The sequence below is a fragment of the Sceloporus undulatus genome, chromosome 10, assembly GCF_019175285.1.
Source record: "Sceloporus undulatus isolate JIND9_A2432 ecotype Alabama chromosome 10, SceUnd_v1.1, whole genome shotgun sequence".
Taxonomy (NCBI): Eukaryota; Metazoa; Chordata; class Lepidosauria; order Squamata; family Phrynosomatidae; genus Sceloporus; species Sceloporus undulatus.
In genome coordinates this window covers 2,147,607-2,152,074 of record NC_056531.1, presented here as the reverse complement: position 1 = coordinate 2,152,074, position 4,468 = coordinate 2,147,607, and positions in this window count along the sequence as shown.

The window sequence follows — 4,468 nt, the reverse complement described above, 5'->3', positions numbered from 1 at the left end:
CTACCCATCTGTCCATCCATCTAACCATCTCTCTCTCTCTCTCTCCTCCATCTATCCCTTTATCATCTATCTGTCCCCGTCTGTCTGTCTGTCTGTCTATCTACCTACCTATCTATCTATCTATCTATCTATCTATCTGCCTGCCTGCCTGCCTGCCTATCCATCCGTCTGTTCGTCTGTCTATCTATCATCTATCAATCTAACTGTCCATCTATCTATCCATCCATCCATCCATCCATTCATCTATCTGTCCATTCGTCTGTCTATGTATCGATCTATCTGACTCCCCTCGTAGATAAAAAGGCTTCTCGGGAGTAACTAAAAGGAACCTGTGAGTCCAGGAGAGAGGAGATCCTCAGGGAGGCAAGCTGTCCAACTCCGGGGCTGGACTATATGGCCTCGGTGGCCCCCTTCCCTCGCTTTCTGCTTCTGGGGCCAACGATGTATTTATGAATAATAAAAAGAAAGAAAACTTTTATGTTTTTATCCCGCTTTTCTGCAAAGCGGCTCACAACCACATTCGATATCATATCTCAGATTCCCCCTCCCCGCTCTTAACACGGAATTAAACATAATACGATTAAAATTGGGGATTAAAATTTATTTTTTTATTTATTTCATCGCTCTCAGAAAGGACTCAAGGCGGCTCACGGATTAAAGGGGGAGAAATAATAATAATAATAATAATAATAATACTTTCATTACCGACATTTGATGAGATGTTGAACCCCTCCTGGAGTCTTGAAGGGGGGAGAATAATACTAAATAATAATAATAATAATAATAATTTATCTCCCCCCCTTCAAGGCTCCAAGAGGGGTGCAACATGTTAAAATGCAAACACAATGTAAAACAAATCACACACACACACAACACACACATCTCTGTAGCCCTTCCCAGCCAGCCAGGCCTGGGTCCCCAGAGAGGAGACTTAGGGGAGGGAGAGATGGAGGGGAAATCCAATTCTAGGGGCATGTTTTTTGGTGTGCTTTTGAAGCACATCTGGTCATTAAAATCAACTCCCCCTTCCCTAAAATGTTCCAAGTTTATATAGAATCCCTGGCCCCTTTCCCTCTCTTGGGAGTTTCAAGGAGGGGGGTTGGCGTTGGGCTTGGGGTTGCTCTTCTTCTTCTTCTTGCCAAGCCTTGCAAAGCCTTGGCCTTTCCTTCTTTCTTTCATTCATTTGGGATTCATTCATGAAATAGGAGGAAAGAACTGTTGCCTGCTCAGAGAGAAAGTTGTAGCATCCCAGGCTTTCAAAGCCCAGCTGCATTGACTCCTCCTGGGTCACACTCTCTCAGCCTCAGATGATGGCCATGGCAAACCCCGCTTCCAAGTAACTGGCCAAGAAAAGCCCAGCATAGCTTGGTCGCCTGAAATGGGAAACCGCTCGAAGGTCCACCACAACCGCAAGGGAGAGCCAGCGTGATTGTTGTGGCCCATAGTCTTGGACTACACCTCTGGACTACATTCATCCCAAATGAATGAAAGAAAGAAGGCCAGGGTCACACTCTCTCGGCCTCAGAGGGTGGCCATGGCTGAGTCCCCGCTGAAGAAACTTGCTAAGAAAACCCTGGGACGGGTTCCCTATAAGTCGGAAAGGACTTGAAGGCAAAACAACAACAACAGCAACAACAACAACACACATTCTCTCCCCTCCCATGCCAAATTCACACCCATCTATCGAGGGGGATATATATATATATATATACACACACACACACACACACACACACACACACACACACACACATACACACACACACATATGTCACACACACACACACACACACACACACACACACGGAGCCATCCCTTGTCTCTGATGTGGCAAAAGGCGAGAACTTAGTCCAGTGATAGCGAACCTATGGCACGCGTGCCAGAGGTGGCACTCAGACCCCTCTCTGTGGGCACATGTGCCATTGCCCCAGCACAGAGTTTGTTACTAGAAAGCCAGAGGGACATGGCGCTTTGCAATAAATAAGTGGGTTTTGGGTTACACTTTGGGCATTCGGCCTCTAAAAGGTTCACCATCACTGGCTTAGTCCATCCTGGGAGCACCAAAAAAGAAGCATGGATGCCTCTTACTCTCTCACCCATCCAGCCTTAGGAGGAGCACCAAGTTTGGCATTGTTTTCCTTTGCATCCTCCTTTGCATCATTCATGACATGCCCCTAAGTTTCACCCTACATGTATCCATGAGTCGTATCAAAATCCATCGTTCTGGCCCCCAAACCTGCCTTCGACTTATACATGAGGTCAACTTATAGTCGAGTGTATATGGTACACACACACACATCCCAAGATGAAATTCCCAGCCAGGTACAAAAAGACCTGGGCCTCCAAGGAGGAACAAAAGAAGATGGTGAGTCCAGGGATGTGTGTTGAGTACGTTTTCCTGGTCACCCCAAGGTTTCTTCCCTTCAAGCAACCTGATACCAAGGGGCGAAAAGGTCAAAAAACCTTGACCTGTCTCCTGTAAATCACCCAGAGATTTGCTGAGATAGGGACTGGCCTTCTGCCCACCTCCCTGGCAGGGAAGAAAGTGGTGCCCTAAGGAGTCCACCTCTCCAAGGAACTGAAGTATCATCCATCCATCTTCTATCCATCTGTCAATTTCTCTAACTATCTATCTAATCTATCTTATATATCTCTCCCCCCATATAGATTTTCATCGGATGAACGTGGTGCGTGTTTTATATATATATATATATATATATATATATATATATATATAATATTGTCATATTCATCAGAAATATATTTCACCTGCACCATCTCCATATATATATGTATATAATTGTCATAGTCATCAGATATATATAAATACACACACACACACACACATGTCACATGTACCACTTCCATATATATATATATATATAGTCATATTCATCAGATGAATATATATATATATATATATATGATGAATATGAGAATTTTATATATATATATATATATATGGAGATGGTGCAGGTGAAATATATATCTGATGAATATGCCATATCTATATGTATCTATATATTCATATATCTATATATTCATTGGATGAATATGCCATATTTATATATATATTTGTATGTATGTATATCTGATGGATATGATATATATGTATGTATGTATACGTATCTATTCCCAGGCACCAAGTCCATCCATGCTCCTGTCCCAATCCATGCCATCTCTGGGATCTTTGGGGAAACAGTTGCAAAGCGAAGTGTTGTGCTGTCGTTGTGTTTTGCAGGAAAGCAAAGCAGCAGCAGAGGAAAGCCAAGCCATGCAAAGGCAAGGCAAAGCAAGCCAAGCATCTGCAGCTCGGCAGCGGGCGCTCTGCCTGCCTCTGCCTTGGCTTCTGCTGCCTCTTTGCCATCATCGCGAGGTTAATGAGTAACTCTTGGGGCGCTTGTTGGGGGAGGCAAACAGCTCGCAATCGCTCTGGATTATCCTGTCTATTACTCACCTGGCGCCTCCGTTGATATCCCCAATGGTTTTATGGCTCGGCAAGCCGGGACAAGGCGGCTTGGGCGGCGCGGGCGCAGCCTCGCCCAGTCCCATAGGCAGCAGCGCCACCTAGCGCCCCGCGCCAGGAACGCAAGGGCTCCAATTCAAAAGAGAGCGGCCTTTTCTGCATGTTCTTTCTTCTCCTGGCCTTTCTCTAGAGACAAGACTTTTGGAGGGGGGGCCTTTGGTGCCCCCTGCGGGTCTCTGTTGCCGGTTGGGGGTCTGGAACAGAGTCCACCTTGAAAGGAGACTCTCCGCCTGATTCCATAAACCAGTTAATCTTTAAGGCGCCACAAGAGTGTGTTGGTTTTGCAGGCCAAGAGCAAACAATGCAAGTCCTCGATGGGTTTCTTCTTCTTCTTTTCTTTCTCAGGCACACAAGAAAACAACCACACCTTGCTTCCCTGGCGAGGGAAGGGAAGGGAAGGGAAGGCTTCCTGGACTGGGTCAGTGCTCTATGAAAGGGCATGCTGAAACAAAGGACAGGACTCGCCCATAGGGGATCATTGGGGAAGACTTGCCCAGAGGGAAACATTGAGGAATAGTTGCCCATAGGGAATCCTTGGGGAAGACTTGCCCATAGAGAATCATTGGGGAACGCTTGCCCATAGGGAATCCTTGGGGAATAGTTGCCCATAGAGAATCGTTGGGGAAGACTTGCCCATAGGGAATCATTGGGGGATACTTGCCCATAGGGAATCCTTGGGGAATAGTTGCCCATAGGGAAGCATTGGGGAAGACTTGCCCATAGGGAATCATTGGGGGATAGTTGCCCATAGGGAATCCTTGGGGAATAGTTGCCCATAGAGAATCGTTGGGGAAGACTTGCCCATAGGGAATCCTTGGGGAAGACTTGCACATAGGGAATCATTGGGGGATACTTGCCCATAGGGAATCATTGGGGAACGCTTGACCATAGGGAATCCTTGGGGAAGACTTGCACATAGGGAATCATTGGGGGATACTTGCC